This window comes from Rhipicephalus sanguineus, chromosome 7 (assembly GCF_013339695.2).
Source record: "Rhipicephalus sanguineus isolate Rsan-2018 chromosome 7, BIME_Rsan_1.4, whole genome shotgun sequence".
Classification (NCBI taxonomy): domain Eukaryota; kingdom Metazoa; phylum Arthropoda; class Arachnida; order Ixodida; family Ixodidae; genus Rhipicephalus; species Rhipicephalus sanguineus.
In genome coordinates this window covers 82,047,019-82,069,483 of record NC_051182.1, presented here as the reverse complement: position 1 = coordinate 82,069,483, position 22,465 = coordinate 82,047,019, and the positions used below count along the sequence as shown (strand labels likewise).

The 22,465-nt window shown below is 48.1% G+C and overlaps 1 long non-coding RNA gene across 1 annotated transcript; it reads left to right on the top strand.

Moving 5' to 3' along the window:
• The first annotated feature begins 5,844 nt into the window (after nt 1–5,844).
• On the top strand, nt 5,845–7,826 carry LOC119399562 (uncharacterized). The gene is made up of 3 exons (XR_005184890.2): nt 5,845–5,988; nt 6,052–6,144; nt 7,583–7,826. It is a non-coding gene; the product is annotated as an uncharacterized LOC119399562 (long non-coding RNA).
• The last annotated feature ends 14,639 nt before the right edge of the window (nt 7,827–22,465 follow it).

Sequence of the window (22,465 nt, the reverse complement as noted above, 5' to 3'; positions counted from 1 at the left end):
ACAATATCTTTTTTATTTTCGAAATTGTGCTCTTAGGCATAATAATTATTCATTCAAAAATGCACATACAAATTTACTTCCTGTATAAAGTCCAGTAATGAGCGGTGGGGAGGTCCACGAATCCAGCGGTCAAGGCCGGGTGGTCGGCCAGGCCTGATGCCTTTTGCACACAGGGAACGATGACGGCTTAATTGTAGACCCATGCAAGTCCACAATGAGTGTGTGGCAGCCACAACGCGGACTGGGGCGTCGGAAAATGGGCACGGTGTACCATACGGGCCGTGGTGCTTTTGTGCCCAAAGGGCGGTCACGGATGGGGTAAGCGCAACCCGAACACAAAGCCTCCGCACCGTAACCTCCTCTCGGCGGGTTAAACCACCAGGGAGGTCTGGACCACACGGAGGTATAAGAGCTCATTTGATACGTCGGAATCTTCCTTTCCCGGGGCATATGTCCTTGAGCGTCCTCAGGAAAATGCGGTTGTGGGTGAGGTGTAACTTGGGGTGGGCCGCCAAATCAGCGTGGACAAGGTCTGAGGCACCCACTGAACACATATCCGGACAGATGCGGTAGCAGCAAGATGGTTAATACTATCCGAGCGTGACGTAAACCGATACACTCGTCGTATATCGTGAATCTCGTGGTACAAAATGGAAATGTTTGCGGTGCAATCACTTTCCTGACGATGTGCGCCTGCTTGACTGGTTCAGAAGTCGGAGGGCATTGTATACGCGTGAAGGGCTAGCATTATGGGGAGTAGCTCCAAATGACAGCTGCCCCTACTGCTGCAGGTAGAAGACAATACAACAATCTATCTTTGAGTGCTTGGTGGCTATAGGCGTCTGTCACATAATGCAACGACTCTTGGGATTCGTACATCGCGCATGGGAAAAAAGAAGGGCTGTTTGCACGACTGGTTGTTACATTCACCTTGTACGTGCTGTGGCGGCGACGCTCTTTAGGGGAAGGGCACCACAAGTTTCATCAAGGTACTTATCGCGCACTCGAGAAAGTACGCCTCATTGTGTGGCATCACCTGGATGTGGAGCTGAAAAACACACAGAAAAAGCTTTTCATCGAAGATGGCGCACACAGTTTTTTCAAGTGAGCAAGGGACAGCTGGAGTTTCACGTGTTCGCGTACTAAAACACTTCACACTCTAACATGTGTATATACTTGATGGTTTTCAAATCGTGAACAATTTTTTCCAGTTTGCCGTTTCCGTAATTTGTGCGCTTCTGGATGTACATATATACATCAATCTTTTAGTGTTCCTCTGTGAAACATTTGTACCGTTTTTTTACTTGGTTTGTTTATGTAAGATACATGTGCAACAAAAGTCTCCCTTTTGGTTCTTGCCATGATGCCCGTATAACGGCTCCAGCTTCTGTGTCAGTCATTTCAAGGTCGCTGACAACGGTAGCTGGGACCATTTCATCCTTTAACGTCCTGTTTTTCATAAACATGAATCGGTTGAAAGCTTAGTTTTGCAATTGTAGATCCACTCGTTGTCATTCTTCTCTGTATTTGCAATACTTCTAAAGTTATAGAAGCCAGCAATAGGACAAAACCAATACCGTTCACATTGCAGAAGTGACAGGTCTATTTCATCTCACAGCTTCCGCTGATATAGCTGTATGGTAGAGTTCTTGGCACTTAAACAGCACTTGGTGGCGTCACAATATGGATTACACTATGCAGTGAACAGTAATCGATAAATGGCATCTAAATGTTACATTTGTGAAAACCGTAGAACCACCGGCCTCCATGAGCGAGTGTAATTACAACGCCCTTTGTTGTTATTTTCTTTCTTTAGAGCGAAAGCTCTACTACGCTGTCTCTCAAAGTGATTAATTGCGCCGCAATGACCTTGAGCCACCGGTGTGCAAGTGTTACAGGCCTTACACCAAGCCACGCGATCCGCGGTGAAGAGGCGTCCCAGTTGCGGTCGCGCGGAGCCTCGCTGCTGCGGTACCACCTTGCCACACGAAGGTTTAACGGCTGCTAAGTCGCTAACTGCCCAGCCTCGCCATGAACAGCACACCGGCTGGGCCGTCTGCGTGCGCTTCAGTGCAAGCGACAGGCTGAATCCAATCATCCAGTAGACACATCTACACGGCAGGCGGCGAAATCTCAAACAAATGCTGAGTTTCCGCTGAAACACCGAAGCAAAGAGAGGCCAGATTGATCGGGTGTAAAGATGCCTAAAAAGAGCAGAAGGTGTCAATGGTGAAGCTACTGCTGCCGCTGTCACCGTTCACACGTTCATAACACGCGCAAAGAGAAGGAGCCTACATTTAATGAAACACTGTGCGGATAGACCCTGGAAAGCCATGCCAAACATACATTTCGCTCCTTATATCTGGGCTTCCCAGTGTTTTACATCAGCTATTTTCTTTTTGTTTTCCTGTGTATTTTTGCTGTCACTTTACCTGCGCCTCTTTCTGTTTCCTATTTTCCAAAAACAGCGCAGGGTAGGAGACCAGATGCTACTATGTGGCTACGATCCCGGCCTTTCTGACAGCCTCAAGAGCATCAAGTCGGTGTCATATGTATGCTGACGTACACGACATAGATGACACGAATATTATGTTCGAACCTGTTATTTGTTTTTTTTTCATACATAAATGTCTCGTCATGCTATTTTCAGCATATATTAGGTCAGTGGAAGCATTACTTTTGAGGATTCCTAGCCGTTGGGTCCCCAATCTCCTGCATTCTTTAGTGGTCTCCCGATTTCTTTGGGTCGCCAGCTGCCGCTAAGTTGAGCATAAAGCAATGCCCGATCTTGGGTACGCTGGCCCCTTGATAACATCGGCGCACAAACACTCTATGGAACGGCCGCGATATCAGAAATAGATAGATAGAGAGATAGATAGATAGATAGATAGATAGATAGATAGATAGATAGATAGATAGATAGATAGATAGATAGATAGATAGATAGATAGATAGATAGATAGATAGATAGATCCGGCAAGCATTTTTTTACGTCGAGAGCGAAATAATATGTCCAGTGAGCTCACCGTCTTTGCGTACCCTATTTGCTGAGTCTGTGATAACGCGGTGTTGTAGCCACCGTAGCATGCTCGTGGCGTGTCGAGACAACACAAGGCCAGTCAAAAGTCTCGAGCTGCACCCCACGTTTATCCACGTACGAGTTCTTACCTAAGGCACGGCGGCATACCTCTTACGCCTTTCACATAAATGTCAAGAGGAAGGCACCCGTCGGCATGACGGCAGTAACATAAGATGACTGAGCCAATGGCGGGGACATTTAGTGCGTTAGTTCCCCGCACAATGCTATCAACATTGCACGCATGTGTGCACACGCCACGCAATATAGGTGCCTTGCATAAGCGGTTCGCCTATAAGGTCATCCATGTTGGTAGCATGGTGGTGTCGGGCCCTGTTACTCAACTTTCGGTTGATATCACACTAGTTTGCGTAACCCACGTCACGGCATGACTGATGTTGGTTACGATGCGCATGTGTTGCTTCATTTAAAAAATTCGGCAGGTCCCACGTACCGTGGGAATTGTAATGCGAAGCATGAGGCAGGAAGGTGACTGCGGCGTATGTTTTTACATTCAGCGAAACGTTACGAAATGACGCTGAAGATAGGCGCAAATGGTATATGCACACACATACCTCGAAGAGTCACACATGTGTTCCAGTTCTTTACAGTTGCGTAACGATGCCAACAGCAACATAGGTAGTACAAACAGCAGACGCTGTAAACCGATATGTAGTGCTTACACATGTCCATTATGATGGAGAGCGTACGCACGTTTCAAGAACAAGTATCTATGGGAGGGGTTCGTGACAGGTCTCAAGTAGATGGCGGCGAGCGCAATGTCTTTGTTATTGTGACTTATGTGCGCAACGCAGACCTCGCCGATTCAGCTGCTTGTCTGTGTGTGTTCGGTGTGTGGCGGCCGGCGAAGTGGGATGCGGTGCACATTGAAAATTCACATCGCCGTGTTCCTATATGTGCCCACGCCGCCGCACCTGAAATGAAGGCGTTTGCTGTGGACGACCCGCTGGAATTCCCTGATTGCTGTGGGCTCATCACTTCAGGGTTCAGAAAGTGCTAAAACGATCATTTCTGTGAGCAGAGCGTCTTTTTCGAGGTCGTGCCCGTGCGTGTGGGCAGACAGAACCTTCAGAGAGGCGAGCGTGGGCTGATTAGTGTGGTTGTGGCTGCGAATGAAGGTGGTAGCCCGGCCCAAGAAGATGTCTATAGGCCTATTTGCTTGCCGGGTAATGCCATCATCATACAAGTCGGTCACGTCGTGTCAGTAGAGCCGGCGACATATCGCAACCTGAAGTCATCGTTTGCGTTTGTGAAGTATAGCCGTCGAAGCTGGCAGCCCTTGAAAGTGCTACGTAGAGCAACCTCAGTGCATGACACTGATCGTACCCGGAGACTATCTGGGCTTATGTGGCCCTTTGTGACTTATGTTATGGTGTTTGCTTGTGCAAGGTCTGTAGGCCCCCAGCTCCTGTCAAGTTCTTTTGCACAGCTTTTTGCCTGGTGGTCCCCCAACAAGTGTGCTTGAAATAAGTGGATTCTGATTATAATTCCGAAAAACCGTGCCCTCTTACAAGAGATTTTTTTCTGGCATAGGGCGTGGTTTCCTAGTTCACTGGTCCGCGCGTACTCATTTCAATTCTATTGAGGGTGTGCGGCAGTGGTGTGATTCGCCCTGGCTGGGATGGCAAGATCTACCGTAGACGCTAGAAATTCAAGCCACAGTCGCAAGAGATTGCCGTGTTTGTCACGCTCGTTGTACCACAAGGTGCCCACGTTTTCATTACCGAGGCCGTCGCTTGCGTCGATGTTGGCCGTATTCATGTACGGCTTCCGATGCTCACGTAAATTGAGGCCCGAAGGCTACCCATGTCTCTTGCGTTGATGTTGGCCACCTTGGTAAGGGAATCCCTAGCTGCTCGTTCCTATAGCCAGTTATGTTATCGCATGCGAATGACATAGCACGCTGACCGCACCGTCTAGGAGTATAGTAGGATGGCGTCAGGGCACTTAGCGGCGGTTTTTTTCTCGTATGTCACAAAGCGGTTCTCAGTAATGTGACGTCTTCTTCGGTGAACAGAACACTGCGTCATTCTGGTGGACCACGTGGACCAGTGGATGGCAGTCGAGCGTCTTGCAGGGGTGTTCAGTCTTCAGCTCCCTCACTTGCCTTGCTTTTGAATATGTATGTTTGCCGTTAATGTGTTCACCTTTGGGCAGCGCACGAAATTGACAAGGCACTCAAGAGAAGAGGACGGGACCAGCGCTGACAAGTCCTCTTCCCTTGTGTGCCTTGTCAATTTCGTGCGCTGCGGAAAAATGTATCAGTTCCAACTTGCCCGTCTATCAATCCTACTACAGTTAATGTGTTTATTGAGACTGTGAATCACCTGTGTCACACAACCGCATAACAGAAACTGTGCTATGCGGTTACGTGCCACACGTGACTGAGGGAAAGGATTTCATGACGTACGTGTCAGGCGTTTAGCGTTCTTCATGTCATAACCAGTGAATCGTGTTCGTCATACACTTATCCCCTGCTATGCCCATTTTGGTATATTACAAATTACGCAGACGGCCAGCAGAGGGTTCAGACGTAGGCGGCTAGATAGATAGATAGATAGATAGATAGATAGATAGATAGATAGATAGATAGATAGATAGATAGATAGATAGATAGATAGATAGATAGATAGATAGATAGATAGATAGATAGATAGATAGATAGAATGTTTCGCATTTAAAACAAGTTATATTGCAGCATGGTTACTACCATGTCCAGTTGCTTTTCCTACACAGTAAGTTCACTGTTAGACTGGGTATGCTATGTACACTCTCGACGTCTGTGTGCGCCGCATCTTTTCATCGGAAAGAACGTATTTATTTCAGAAACACAAGTTATCGTCTTGGACCAATAAAGAATTATCCTAGACTTACCGTCGCTGCTTTGGATGGTAAGCATTGTTTATTCACACATCCCCAAGAATACTAAATCTCTTTTCTGAATAATGTTACAGCTACTGGCGAGGAAGATCCAATCGTTTCGGGAACTTTCTTCATTTCTTTTGCGAATCCGTCGTGCTTCCTTTTGACAACAAGGGTGCAGCATGGTAAGGGTCGGATTATATTCGTGTAAAATAGACATAGATTAACAATTAATTGATGCTTTATAAGTGGAATTGTGTTACGAACATAACGTTTCTTCTAGCACTACGAATGAAGGATTTGATGAATTCTCGGTGTGCGGAATGGTACTTCTGTCCACACTAATTGAACAGACCTGTGGAACTGGCCAGAAATCGCGTTGCACACAACGGCCGCCTTGTCCTCATGGCGAAAAAAAATTTGATGCATTTCCTAAGGGTTCCTCTGTTTATGGATTGTTTTGCAAGCTATGTAAGCCTTCGTTTTCTAGAAATTACTAAACGGCACGTGATTTGGGATATCCATCGTCGACGTTTAATGGCAATATCAAAACCGAGCATTTCTAGCGCACAGGAGAGTCAGTCTCTCAGGTACGTCAGGCCGGAACATCCATTGACGAGGAAATGAAGAAATTTGAAGAAAAGCACGTGTAAGCACAATTTTTTTCAGGAAAAACAGCAAGTTGTCTGAAATACACAAGTGGGCCACTCATTCTTTGCATGCGATGTTCTTCATTGTGTACGATTCAAAGTTGGCCATCTCTTCCAAACTGTGTCTTTGGGTTTGAGGTAACAGATCAGTCGCGATACCTGCGCGCCTGGCGCAGTCGATTTTATTGTAACCTAGAACTTTTAAACATAAACAGTGGCCCTCAAGCAGATAAATAAAAAGCTACTTTACCAGTTTTTTGTTGAATAGACGCTTCAATCAAACTATCGAAATATATTAAACAGTTCATTTATCAGATAGTACTGTTGAAATAAAACACTGCTGGGACGCGATACGTTCTTGCCATGCCACTCTCTCCTCCTTCATATCTTCTCTCCTTCCTCCTGCTCGCCGCTCCTCTTCCCGAAGGCGCTGAGCCCTGCTCCCACTACTGGAGGCAAAAAATGCCGCCCTTTCCATTCCTTATTCTTTCACGTACCACTGTCTCTTTCTCTCTGTTCCTCATGTGCGTCGGCGGCGCAGCCGGTTGAGCGCCAGGCACCTATTGTCGTGCACCGGGAACACCTGGCTTCGATTGCTGGTGATGCAACTCTTTCATCTGGTTTTTGTTTGTCATACATTAGTGTGTATTTACCAACGTCACATCTGTGGTGAAGTCTAGGTGGACCCCGACATAAAAAACTTTCTTGTTGAAAAATATTTTCAGAGCGTGGCCCTCAATATTCAACGAACGTGGCTTTTGAGCAAGTAGGTGAAGACTCAGGCTGAATAATATCACATTAATATTACCAGTGGCTGCCTTTAACTGTCACCCAAAATGCAGAATTAAATTATTTTTCCCAATGAGGCAAAGAAAACAGATTTCGCTCCAGCTCCGCTCCTCGGGCAACACACAAGACATACGTGGCTGAATGGTATTTGGGCATGCTAATTTAGTATTGTTTTCTTTTGCAGAGAATTCATCATGTTCACTCTGGCAAGCCCATACAACTTCACGAAGTGTTCGCGAAGCCTGTGATTGGGCATACGAAGCAGCGTGCAGTTTGTATGCGGGGCGCAAATATAAGTATCGATCAAAAAGGTGCGACTCGAAGGTAATTACAAATCAATGAGAACATCGGATAGATACGTGTCATTATTGCTGCACCGCCAAAAATATGGCTGCATTATTTCAAACATGGTTTCATTGAAAATGAGCGTACCAAATAAAAAAGAACTCTCACGGACCCATTCACGAATAAATATGTCTTTTATTGCACAAAACATACACAAAAGATGCTCCGAACTTCGCATGAACAAGAGCTTGCTCGGATTTCGCACTACGGCGGACTCGACAGGGCGACAGTGCGGAGCGCGCGAAAGCAGCGTTGAAGAAAATGGCGACAAAAACACGCATGTCGTCACGAACGCATGTGCGCCGTTTGCGGCGGTATTCAAAGGAACAGCGCTTAGGAAGGCGTCAGTGCCGCCACTCAGCCAACATTTAAACAGTGCAGCAAAACCAGTGCCAGTGCGAAATTTCCACTCTCGGGGAGGCAACAAGGGCGCACACAAAGCGGTCTAATACATCTTGTTTCATTTTAATCGAATATTATGTCTATTATTATATTACTTCGAATATTACGAAGTTACTTGGCAGCTCATAGCTGAATCATGCCGCTCGCTGGCGTTGCGGCGTGCTTACTCCGCCTGGGCAAGAGGAAGGGCCGTGGGCGCCTGTCTACAAAACAACTGGACACGCGATCTCGGCTTTAAACTCGTTGATTCTGAGAAGGCCCCAGTTCAACTACTGACTGCCGTAGTGTCGGTGTGACTGTCAAGCGTTTCTTGCGGTGTACGCCAAGGAGCAGCTTCTTTGCACATAAAAATTGTCGGTGTATTGGCAGTGCGGTGACATAGCCCTGCGCGTCCCAGACGTAAGCAACTATGTCCGATTTGGTTTTATTAGGAATGTTAACAATGACTTAATTGTGAAGGTCACATTTATCACGATACTAATTAGCATGTTCTTAGTATGTCCCTATTAGCAATACAGTAATTAACAAGCTCTGATTAAAAATTAACCTTTCTTACCCTGTTGCAAAAACCAGCGCCATTCCAGTGCCTCCAGCGTTATACCATTACGTTTTTTGGCACGGGGTCGCACTGGGAACACTGGTGGTATACGCTCGGATTCGCTGGGACTTGGCGTCTGTAACACTGGCGCTCACTGCGAAGCGTGGAGACGGGGAAACTTTCACTGGCGTGCGCTGGCACATACTAGAGCCTGTACTGTTTTTGCCAGTGCCGCTCGTTGCCTTCAGTACTGTGCACGGCGGAAATGCTTCGGTATCGCTGAATATCGAATGTTTGATTCGATGGCAGCGATAGATGCTATCCTAACAATTCCCAAACATGCGTCACAAATTCTAGCTTGGCAGAGAAAGACGATGAGATGCGCACTATTTTCATTATATAGCCTATGTACGTGATATGTGAAATCACGGTCACTTTTAATGTTTCCCGGTCGAATGTGGAAAAATAATGTTAACGTAAAGCAGAAAACACTGATCATTTTGCTTTCTAGCGCGTTTTTGTCATTCATGCGGGGCCAATAACGCCGTTAATTCTTGCGAAGCACGTAGCAGCAATGAATACACATTTTGTGCATGCCCTGTATATATCAGTTTTGCATCCACGATGTGTTGCCGTAATGACTCCATATTGTAATGTTTCTAAGTCTACAGGCGTCAGTCTCAACATGCAGAGCCAATCGATACATCGCCGTGCAGTTGGCAAGAAGTAAATGGGCTCTGGCTTCGCGATCCCTCCCAACGGAGGCCAGAAAAACAGCAGCCGTTCGATATCACCACGCCGTAAAGCCGTCTCGCGCAATTCTTGCACTTCCGCTTACTTCAGCTATACGTTAGGTAACCGTTTAAAAGGTTCCGAGGCCGAAATGCGGAAACTTCAACTATCGCAACTCATGTCCGCCGAGATCGGTCCTACCCAGTGCGACTCCCAGCGAGCGCTGGCCCAGCGTACCGGCCGAGTCCGCCTACATGCTAGTGGCGCTTCTTGGTTTAATTACACAAAAATCCAACGTGAAAGAATGACTGTAAAGTACAGTCTGGACATCCGTTAACCTAAATTAACAATTTTTTTTCTTGTGTAAGTTCTCTCCACAACGAGCGATGACCATCGATGCGACGCGCTTTCAGGAACGGACGCAGGCTCACCGAAAGCAGTCGGCCGCACTCACCGCTACTTCGCTGACTCATATGTCAGAACACATACCTGCCAACTGGTACGCGTTAGTGAACTAACACACCGGCACATTTATTTCAGCGAATTGTTTTCTTCTTTTGCGGAGTGGTTTTATAGTTGTAGGTATCGATAGAACCGCAAATCTGTATACAGGCACGCCCGCCCCGCGGTAATATCGTTGCTCGCGCGAGAAACCTACTCAGTATTAATTCCTCTACGTGCGTGTTTATCGAACGAATCATCATAAAGCTTCTGTAAACGCTGATCATTATCCATGGCGAAAAACGGCTATCAAAAATCGGCAGTAACAGCCGTGAAACTGTACCCTGCGACTCGAGCCATTTGATATGTCTAGGAGTTAAGACGATAAATCTTAAAGAAACTTAGCGCTCTTCCCGTTTTGGGCATTTCATTCGTTGCCGGCAACCCTTTGTTTGTGTGTAATAAAGAAGCAAGCTTGATTTGGAAAGGAAGATCGCGTCTTCATTGAGTATGCGATATCAAAATATGAAACGAAACGCTGTGTTACTGTATTGACTAGCCCTTTTAGAGCGAAATCGTCAAGTTTCAGCGTGGCGCAGTGCTAGAGTACTCGTTGGGGATCAAGAGGTCTCGAGTTTGAATCCTCGTGGTGAAGCTTTCTTTTTCCGTACGGATTTTTTTTATTGCACTAATGCTTTCTATGTCATTTTTTTACTGTTACATTTGTGTAGGACAGGTAGGTACCGGCGTTTTAACGCTGTAGAGCGGTTTGGCGCTCGTGTACTTTGTTTCTGCACTTTGTTGATGCTGTGCCTCATGATGATGAAGTATTATGGCACATTGCCTTTTAATGGGTCGGAAGTATTCAACAACCCACTCGTTGCGCAATTCACGTTGTGTGACCCCTGGTTGTTATTTTAGTCTTCTACCACGCTATATTACTTATGCCAATGTCGTTCGTTCCCGAGACGAAGCAAGTATATGGTATTTAGGCAACGCAGCTTCAAGCACCGGTATGGCTCTGACATAGAATAATGGGCTCCCCCACAAAAGGCCCAGCTGCGAACCCCGTTCTATGCTGCATATTTTTGCAGCGTTAGCTACACTTCTCTAGCCGCAGCCGATTTCGCGTGGATGGTCATGAGCCGTGCTGCGCATGGAGAAGGAGAGCGCAAATGCTGCTAGACGGCGCAAAAGAGCCGAAAAGCTTATTTCATGGGATCCCGAAGTATTTGGCTGGCAATTAGCGGTTCAGCATATGAAGAATGAACAGAAGAAGCCTGATAATCCCAGACAATCTGGAAAGCTAAGAATAATCAGCTGAACCTTTACTAACGCTACGTATATCCTGGCATAGCCGAGCTAAGCCACTGCAAATTTTTCTTAAGTTTTTTCTTGAACACGAAAATGTTTTATGCCGGGGTCCACCAAGACTTTCATGAGGTATTTCCGTCACGAAAATATGTCAGCAAAATGAATGTCATCAGTTGTACAAGAAAAAACTATAAAATACGTTTCGTTGACAGGAGTCGAACCCAAATCCTCTCGGTACACGAAGATGGCTGGTGGACGTTTAGCCCGCTGAGCCACCGCCGGACACATAGGGACTGCTACATGAACGCGCCTTTTTGTCTTTCAAACCTTACTCTAACTGTACTCTCGGATGGAATGATGGATGAATGCATGCTATGAGCGTCCCCTTTTAAACGGCGTGGTGTCATGTGTACAACCAGGCTTGAAAAAACGGAAAAGACGCGCCTTTGCTACGACCGTCCCATTCGGCGCGTTTCAAATAGGAGTGTAATTTCGTCGACACATTAACACACCGCGAGGTGGTGGCTTTTGCCCAAGGCTCACTCATAGCATCTATCCATATCGAAATATAGCTCTCCGACGCTCCCCTGGCTGTCGCACCGCGTTGCCGGCTCGCCCTCTGGGAGGTAAAGGCCAGGCTGGAGGGAAGACATGACGCGCGTAGCGCTTCTCTTGGCGTTTTACGATGTTCTGAAGGAGTTCATATCGAGTATTAGTGTTTATTATGCGCTTGTTGACACCATCTTTGCGCGGGATCCCTCATATGCGCTGTATACGTATATGTTAAGAACTTGAGTTAGCGCAGGAGTTAAAACATGATCATTGGCATTTGTCATCGGTTCGTAGATGCGCCACTCGGCGTCAACGTAGGTGCGTCCACATCAAGCGGTGCTATATGGGCCAAACAACATCATAAACGATAAACTAGTTCTGTAACGACACATTTCACTTTCGTGTTATACCGATTCCTATATGGCAGAGGGATCAGTCATCTTTTTCTCATTTCGGCGCGATAGCGATTATGGACACCGGCAGCGGCGGACGACTACGGTGTAGAGAAGCCTTAGGACATGGTAAATGGTTACCCTCTCCAGCGCGTTCTAGTGGGTCGTCCTCTTTGGTTGCTTGTAAAAGAACGCCACTCGCGCAGGGAGTTCGTGCCTTGCCGTGACTGTCGCCATTACTCATTGTCGTTGAGTGCTGTCTATTAAACACCTTAACAATTTGGTAGAGAGTGCTCTGCTCCCATTCAATGCCTCTGGAGCTCAGATCCCGTACCCTGCCATCTACCATGCCTCAAGACACCGCCCAGCAAACGCCTCCTCTCGCAACGAGCACATGTCCCGGTGTCCCCCGTATACGCGATCCACATATCTTCACTGGCGCCGATAGCACCGACGTGGAGGACTGGCTCGCAATTTACGAGCGCGTCAGCATCCCCAACAAATGGGACGAAGCAGGCAAGTTGGGCAACTTGGTATTCTACCTCGCGGGCGTAGCAAGCTTGTGGTACAACAACCACGCGTCCGATTTTGCGACTTGGTCCGATTTCAAGACCGCCGTCATCAGCGTTTTTGGCCGCCCAGCAGTTCATAAGCTGCAAGCCGAACAGCGCTTACGTGAACGAGCTCAGCAGGCCGCTGAATCTTTCACAAGTTATATCGAAGACGTCCTCGACTTATGTAAGAAGGCCAACGGAACCATGTCTGAGTCTGACAAGATCCGGAACGTAATGAAAGGCATTGACGACGATGCCTTCACCATGCTGCTCGCCAAAAGCCCTGGCACAGTGGCCGAGGTCATAACGCTGTGCCAGAGCTACGAGGAGCTCCGCCGGCAACGTTCGATGACCCGTCGCTCCCCATCACGCGACGCAGATCTCGCTGGCTTGGCGGCAATATCTGACCAGGCAGCGTTGCTGGCAGAAGTGAAGTCATTCGTGCGCGAGGAAATTGCACGCCAGGTCTCCCTCCTCACCTTTGCCCACCCGCCGCACGTTCAACAGTCGTCCACCACCCTTCTTCCTCCTCTCCGCCGAGCGATTGAGCAGGAAATTGCGGAGGTGATGCCTGAGTACCACCCGCAACCTCCGGCTCCTGCGCCCCAGAGTTACCCTCCAGGTGTCGCCAGGACGCCCCAAGTAATTCCTGCGGCTGCCCCAATGAGTTACGCCGAAGCCGCCGCTAGGCCTCCGTTCTTTGAAGCGGGTGTGCCGGCTACATATGCTGACGCCATCCCTCGGCCCCGACTGCAGCCCACCATGCAGTCATTTCAGCCGCCGACCCGTCAATGGCGTCCTAAGACATGGGCGGGACCTACCCCGGCGAACCGATGGCGCACCCCCGACAACCGGCCCATCTGCTTTGCTTGCGGTTACGCCGGTCACGTTGCACGTTATTGTCAACGCGTGCGGCCGCCTCGAGTCGCGTCACCTCTCACCAGCCAGTCAAGCCGTGCATTCTACGACCCACCTCCACCTATGTCGCCGACGTCACGCCCACCTCCAGCTACTCGCCGCTCTCCGTCTCCACGACGTCGATCACTGTCACCCATGCGGCCATGTTCTGTCGCACGAGAGCAGGAAAACTGGTCGTCGCAGTCCAGGAGGCAAGGGCTGCGACGCCATCGAACTGTGAAAGCCCTCAGCGAAGTCCATCGATTGTAATCGACGTGTTTGTGGACGGTGTTCGCGCATCGGCCCTTATCGATACTGGAGCCGCTGTATCCGTTATGGACGCAAATCTTTGCCGCTTACTTCGAAAAGTGATGACGCCACTTTCTGGGATGTCCCTCTGTACCGCGAGCTCCCAGAGTATTCATCCTACAGCAGTATGCACTGCTCGCGTCGTCATTCAAGACGTTCTGTACGACGTCGAGTTCATCATAATTGCGGCATGCTCTCACGACGTCATCCTGGGATGGGATTTCCTCTCCCGCTACGACGCCGTAATTCGTTGTGCACCAGTCGAAATCGAACTCTCACCGTTCTCACATTTGACGCCGACAGACAGTCCATCGGCAGTTAGCAAGATCCTCGTCAAAGACGATACGAAAGTGCCTCCAAACTCGTCAACGGCTGTGTCGGTCTACTGCGCCAGTCTCGCCGACGCCATTGCACTCCTTTCGCCATCTGCCCGCGTCTGCACTAGGAAAGGGTTGCTGGTACCTTACGCGACCGTGCGAGTCACTCAGGGCAGCACCGCTATTTTGTTACCAACCCATCCCCGTGCATTGTTACGTTGGTTCGAGGGGAATGTCTCGGCAAAGTGGAACCCGTTGAAGACGCACAAGTTCTGCACGCACCCGATGACTTGCAGTGTACCAGTTCCCGCACCATCAGTGCTGTTTCTACGTCTGATTCGTCACCCACTGATGTATTTGGTCCCTCCATTGCTGACAACCTTACGCCGGTCCAGCGTTCGCAGCTTCTGTGCTTGTTGGATGAATTTCGTCATTCTTTCGATGTCGGGCAAACATCCCTCGGCCGCACGTACGCTGTTACGCATCGCATCGACACTGGCTCCCAACCACCACTGCGGCAACGTCCATATCGCGTGTCTCCCACAGAACGCCGGGTAATTAATGAGCAAGTGGACGATATGCTTCGACGCGAAGTAATTCGGCGCTCCGACAGCCCATGGGTGTCTCCTGTTGTTCTCGTTGCGAAGAAGGACGGTTCTGTGCGGTTCTGTGTGGACTACTGACGGCTCAACAAGGTCACCCGCAAGGATGTTTATCCACTGCCGCGAATCGACGACGCGATTGACAGCCTCCAAGGAGCAGAATTCTTATCATCTCTCGATTTGCGCTCGGGGTACTGGCAAGTACCCATGGCTGATGACGCTCGACCAAAGACAGCCTTTGTCACGCCCGACGACTTGTACGAGTTCAACGTCATGCCGTTCGGTCTGTGTAATGCGCCCGCGACCTTCGAGCGCATGATGGACACCGTTCTGCGTAACTTGAAATGACACATGTGCCTGTGTTACCTGGACGACGTCGTCGTCTTCGCTCCGGACTTCTCCACGCATCTCCAACGTCTACGGCATGTTTTGACACGTTTGAGCAACCCCGGCCTCCAACTGAATCTGAAGAAGTGCCGATTTGCGGCACAGCAGCTGACAATCCTCGGCTACGTCGTGTCCAACGACGGAATCCTTCCGGATCCGGCCAAGCTTCGGGCCGTGGCCGAATTTCCCAAACCTACGTCCGTCAAAGAACTGCGCAGTTTCTTCGGACTGTGTTCATACTTTCGACGCTTCATACGAAACTTTGCCACCATCATATCGCCGCTGACGAAGCTCCTTGGACGTAACTGACCCCTAAATTCGTGGTCGTCCGAGTGTGACGACGCATTCGCAAAGCTCCGTCGTTTGTTGACGTCTCCTCCCATACTACGCCACTACGACCCTACGGTCCCAACGGAGGTACACACGGACGCCAGCAGTGTAGGCCTCGGCGCTGTCCTTGCGCAACGCAAACCAGGGTTCCCCGAATATGTCGTGGCATACGCAAGCCGTACGCTTACCAGAGCCGAGGCCAATTACTCAGTCACGGAAAAAGAGTGCCTGGCGATCATATGGGCCCTTACAAAGTTTCGACCTTATTTGTATGGTCGCCCATTTCATATCGTCACCGACCATCATGCACTATGCTGGCTGTCGTCATTGAAGGATCCCTCATGCCGTCTCGCTCGCTGGGCACTTCGCCGACGCCCTCTTGCGCTCTCCCTTGCCTGACGACAATGCCCCCTGCTCAGTACCTCACATAGCTGTTGCTTCAATCAACGTTCACACCATCGCTACCGAACAGCGCAAGGATAAATGGATCACCTCGCTGACCGACTTGCTCACTGATCCGTCGGCAACACCGTCCACTCGCGCCTTGCGTCGTCAAGCCCACCATTTCGCCGTTCGTGACGACCTCCTGCACCGGCGCAATTGCAACGCCGACGGCCGCCAGTGGCGACTAGTGATACCCGCAGTCTTCGTCTGAAATATGCGAGGCCTTGCCACTCTGACCCGCAATGCGCGCGCATCTGGGGGTATCCAAACTTACCACCGCATTCGACAACGGTATTCTGGCGTGGGATGTACCGCTACGTGCAGAAGTTCGTTCGCTCCTGCCTCGATTGCCAACGCCGAAACCTGCAACGCACGTGTCGCCATCAGGTGTACAACCATTACCTTGCCCTAACCGTCCGTTCGGGCGCATGGGCATCGATTTGTATGGACCACTTCCTCTGACTTCGGCTGTAAGCGCTGGGCCATCGTCGCTGTTGACCATCTAACGCGATACGCCGAAACCGCCGCCCTCCCAGCGGCTACAGCACGCGATGTGGCCTCGTTCCTGCTACACCGATTCATACTGCGTCACGGTCCACCCCAAGAGCTTCTCAGCGATCGAGGCCGTGTCTTCTTATCGGAAGTCGTGGAAGCCATTCTGAAAGAGTGCCATGCTGTTCAGCGCAAAACTACTGCTTACCACCGCAGACGAAGGCCTAACCGAACGCTTTACCGCACGCTAGGCGACATGCTGTCAATGTACGTCGCCGCCGATCACACCAATTGGGATGCCATTCTGCCCTTCGTCACCTACGCCTATAACACCGCCCCTCAGAGCACTACTGGTTTTTCACCCTTCTTACTGTACGGAAGGCACCCGTCGCACACCATCGACACGATACTTCCATACAAGCCGGATCCATCAGAGTGTGCGCCTATTTCTGACACAGCCAGGCTCGCTGAAGAGTGTCGCGAGCTTGCCAAGACATTTACGACGCAGGAACAAGAGCTGCGGAAGAGCATTCGCGATGGCACCATCACTTCTAAGCCCACGTTCCTCCCTGGAGCGCTCGTATGGCTCTCGGTCCCTACCACTGCAAGTGGCTTCTCTTCAAAACTACTGCCAAAATACGAAGGCCCATACCGGGTCGTCCAGCGCACATCCCCGGTCAACTACTTGATCGAACCCATCGAACCAGCTTCGGACATGCGCCGTCGAGGGCGCGACATAGTCAACGTGGAGGGCCTCAAGGCCTACTATGACCCACTCACAGTGACGAGCTGTTAAGTCGCCGGACGGCTCCCTTTTAGTATACGGGGTAATTGTAGAGAAGCCTTGGGACATGCTAATGGGTTACCCTCTCTAGCGCCTTCTAGTGAGTCGTCCTCTTTGGTTGCTTGTAAAAGAACGCCGCTCGCGCAGGGAGTTCGTACCTTGCCGTGACTGTCGCCATTACTCATTGTCGTTGAGTGTAGTCTATTAAACACCTTAACGACACCAAAAATGGCCCTTGTTGTGATCTCATAACAGCTTTCGCTGCTCGGCAGATCCCACTCAATGTGGGAGACGACGTCATGCAAAACATTAGGCGATTAGTGGCCTATACAAATGCTTGTTATACGGTCATTCCACGCCAACTGTCCCAATCAGGGCGCTCGACAAAAATCAGTTTCTGTAAAAAAAATCTGAGAAAATCACACATATATAGGCATTAGTCCTGCGGTATTTTCCCAAAATAATTTGAGTGGCAAACATTTTTTGGGCACGCGAGCGTCATTTGAACTTCACAAAATGTTGGACAACCAGGTACGAAAAAGAAATCCGCTATAAATCTAGCAACCAAGGCGTTCTTTCAACACTTGCTTTTGTGCGTTTTTCGAGCATCGTGATTCCATTATGGACAGTTCCTTATAGTAGCTTCATATTTTTTACTCTTTATTGCTTAGGTAAAGTTGACTAAAATTGTCGTGTTTGCAGAATTTTTTACAAAATACAATTATCGATCAAATGCAGACATTATTTTTATAAAACTCTCCATAAAACTTACTACCACAAAAATTTTTATGTTGCTATGTGCGGCGCATAGGCTCTAAAATAAAATTCTAAACTTGGAAAAAGGCTTCATTGGCCAATGTTGAGGGTTGTATAACTTTATTTTTGCTTTTCTCTCTGGTGCGACACCAGGCATTAATCCTGCGTTTTCTTCAACAAGATAAGCTTTGAACCTAATAGTGCACGTCTGTTGGAGTCTAACATCTACACAAATGTCTCAACAAGACAAATATTGAACGTAAAAATGCACGCCTGCTGCAGTCTAACATCCACACGAAAGTTTTGCGTGTTCAGCGTCCACAGCAATCCGCTGTTAAAGGGGATACCGGAGTGGAGCGCGCGGTGTTTTCGCTATGCCAGCGCTGGTCGGCGGCTGCACTTAGTTCACGCAGGCGCTGTGGGCGCCGTGGGCGATTCTCTTTCATCATGTGAATGGCCTTCTTGGCGACGATTCTTAAAAAGCGCTCTTTGGGCCTGCGCGAAATTGTTGATGCCACCGGCTGGCGCTGGCATCATGGACGCACCATGCGCTTCTTTCCTCCCTTTAACAATGGAACTATCTGTAGTACATTCTGCGCTCCTACATGACGTGCATTGAGTGCAAGGGGTACACAGAATAGTATCAGAGGAAAGATTGTCCTTCTGTGTCCAAGTTTTCCTTCAACAATGCGCAATTTGTGGCTCTTTCAAGGCATAATCCCATCTGTCCACCGAGTGGAGCTGAGAAATCTTTAGTATTCTGGTTTTATTTTATTCACATGAAGATAAGTACTACAGTTTTGTTACAAAGGGAGGGCCTCGTAAAACACATATGAGTTGTGAAGGGGGCCCTTATGTTATACTCTGGTATACAAAACTAGAGCTCGTCAGAAATGAGTATAACGGCAGGAATATGGGGCATTCTCATCAGAAAAGTGGCGCTAATATAAAAGAACGCAGGTTAGTTTGGTAACACGTAAATGACTGTGGTTCTGTTAGGTATGTGGGTAGTTTGTTCGAACGATACGAGGCGGTGCGGCTCAATTCAAACGATCAATGATTAGTGTGAGATTTTCGAATGGTTCGACTGTTTGAGGTGAGTTATAGTATCGAATATGAAGTATTTTAATAGGCAATGTTTACCGAGAGTACATATAATTTTGTTCATCATTTTATGTAGTAAAACGAGAACATGGTAATCAATGCAGGGTAGTCGTATCTTTTTGTCTACTATTCACGTCGGCTCTCAGCCCGGACAGTCTTGCAGCTAGTGCTGTGTCTTGCGCCTCTGAAATCTCTATAAATAAATTATGCATACTAAGAGCCTTGAACTTTTCCTCTTTAGTATTGCTTGGCAGGCCTAAGGACTTCTTAGTGCAGTTTGGAGTAATTTCATGCAGTTTCGCTTGTTCTTTCCTTTCCCACCTTTGTGCTGCGGCAATGCAATTTATGCCAATAATAAGAAAAGCATCGAATAGCCTCGTGAGATTGGCATCACGAAGTCCTCTCCGCCTGTTTTGCACACCAAATAAGCTTGACCATGCTCTCCGCCTTCGCCACAATACGGGTCAGAGTATGATACTTACTACAGTGCTCCTCCAGGATCAAGCCTAATATCCGAATTTCACCGACTCGAGGATTGCTTGCACTGACCGTGTGTAAATGTTGATCCTGATACCTTCAGGCAAAAGTGGGATGGTGGTGAATTTGTGTTTATCCTGCTGTGTGTGCAAGAGGACCTCCGATGTGGTCGTCGACTAGTGCAGTCCCGTGTTATCCAAAACTCTTCCTGCACTTAAGTGCCTGCTTGAGGGAATACTCAACACCTTCATCCCTACCCCCAGTGTACCATATAGCAATATCGCCCGCATAAAGCGCATGTCCGATGCGGTCGATACGAGCTAGCTCGAGCGAGAGTTTCCTTATCGCGATGTTAGAAATGAGAGGCGAAATGACCGATACCTGTGGGGCAACCCTGGGCCTAAGATGAAATTCCTTGGAGCAGAGGCCCCCGAGCCAAAATGATTGAAAATGCTTAAAGGGCCCCTCACCAGGCCACCGAGCAAATTTTAGTTAGACGCTGGAAGTTGTTACGTGCCTAATGAGGAGTAGTATACCGCAAGAATTTTTCAAATCGGTTCATTACGAGCTGAGAAAAACAATAATTTGTAGCGGCGTGAAACCATGATGAGAGGAGGCGAGTTTCAAACCCTTGCCACGCGCCCCGTGTAGCCTTCGCAAGCCAAATCCCTTCCCTGCCCTCTTCACTTCGCACGTACGCATGAACACGTCATGCGCATGCATGGTCACGTGCGCATGACGTGCCCGAGCCAGCCCGTGCATGCGAGCGGCGTTGCGCGGCCGCTGCTTGTTTTTTATGTAGCGGCCGTGCGCGTTTTGTCGGCGTTCTCTGTGGTGTACTGCCTGTTTCTGCGGACGGGCATGAAAGTTCAGACATTTTTACGGCCACGAGAGTGGCGGTATCATGAGCCAGTGCCGCAATAACGTTTACTTGGACGCGATAGAATAAACGAGCATAATGAGTGCTCGAACGCACCAGAACATTACTTTCGTTTCCAGGGCTGGCGTCTGCTCGATGCGCTAACCGCGGGGACACGAACGCATGGGAAAGGGAGGCACATTAGCCCCTCATCTCGCTGCAATTCACGAAAAAAAATATGAAAGAGACGCACACATTCCCTTTGTGTGTCTCATTATTTCTCTCAAGTTTTATTAATCTATTCAAGCAACAAATTACACAAACTACACATGTCGCGTCAAATAATTATCGCAGTGTCACGTGCTACTGTTGGCGACGTCAGAGCACAGTCGTCCACGTAGAGTAGCGACGTCACAGCACTACCATCTACGTAGGGCCATTTTCTCATGTACGTCATCCCCTCATTCTCCAAAGCGCGCGCCCGCGAGAGGAAGGGCAAGCAGCGTTCACCTTGAAATTTGACCCATTTCCGAGGCGCGTAGCGTTGCAAATTTTGGCATACGTGATCGTGAACGCCCAGTGTATGCATTGCGCTCGTTAGCTCAAAATTGTCAAACCTGGTGAGGGGCCCTTTAAATAGAGCTTCTTTTGGAACCTTCGTTGATTAAATGCTTATGCGCCGCAAATCTCTTTGCGACATACGTAAAATACATCGGTTTACTTCACTGAATCAGTCGATAACACACACACACACACATATATTATATATTATATATATATGTAGATATATATATATATATATATATAATATATATATATATATATATATATATATATATATATATATATATATATTATATATATTATATATATATATATTAGGGGTGTGCGAATATTCGAAAGTTTCGAATCTTCGTCGAATATTACATTCAAAATATTCGTATTCGATTCGAAAATCGTGTATTCGGAAAGTTTCGAATATTCGATAACTTCGATTATTCGAAAAAGTCGAATATGCGATTCGATTATCATGCATAAAATAACTCGTCTTCCACATTTCTGCTGCGTTCGTATCGCTAAAAACGTTGCCGAGAGGAGCGATAAACATCGTAAGTACACGGAGGCACGATATCTGCCTGCGACGAGCGCCCTAATACGTATGATTTATTGCTGGTGCATCTCCGACGTGCAGCGCTGTTGGCGATCATGTAACCGTACATTTTCAAATATGCGGCCGTAACATGCCGCACCACCACTTGTTCACTATGCGGGACCACTTCTGAAGAAAGACAGTGACCACGTGACTGGTGGCGGACTGTAAGCACTTTCAGATACCCCACTCTGGCAAAGCTTTGCCCGTGTAAACCCCTATACCAGCCACTTCTGTTCCAAGCGAGCGTGCCTTTTCAGTGGCAGGGGGGGAGGGGGGGTTGTCTCTGTTACAAGGGAGCGCCTGCTGCCTGATCATGTGGAGCAACTCATAGTTCTTCATGATAACATGTAGTCATTACTTTCATTGTGCCGTGATATTTGCTTGTGTTGTGATGTGCATTGTGCTAGGCTGGACATTGTGTTCTGGAGATAGCAGTGTATGTGTGTTGCCAGTCAGGCTGTTAATGTTTTTTTTTTTTCAAATAGCTACATGTTAAATAAAATATTGTTACCGTGGAGGCATTTTTCCTTTGTTATTCGATATTCGATTCGATATTCGAAGGTGGATATTCGTATTCGATTCGTATTCGAAAAATTTGATATTCGCACACCCTAATATATATATATATCTATATATATATATATATCATTATATATATATATATATATATATATATATATATATATGTATATATATATGGTAGATTATGAAGAGTTTGTTTTCGGTCGGTTGCCGTAAAATAGTAAGAAAAGTCTACGCTTCTATAAAACTGTTTATTTGTGATGTTTCGATCGCAGAGCGATCTTCATCAAGACGACATTTACCAGAGTTCGATGTGGTTTTATATCATCGCCCTCCGAGCAGTGAGAGAGAGAAAAAGTAAAAA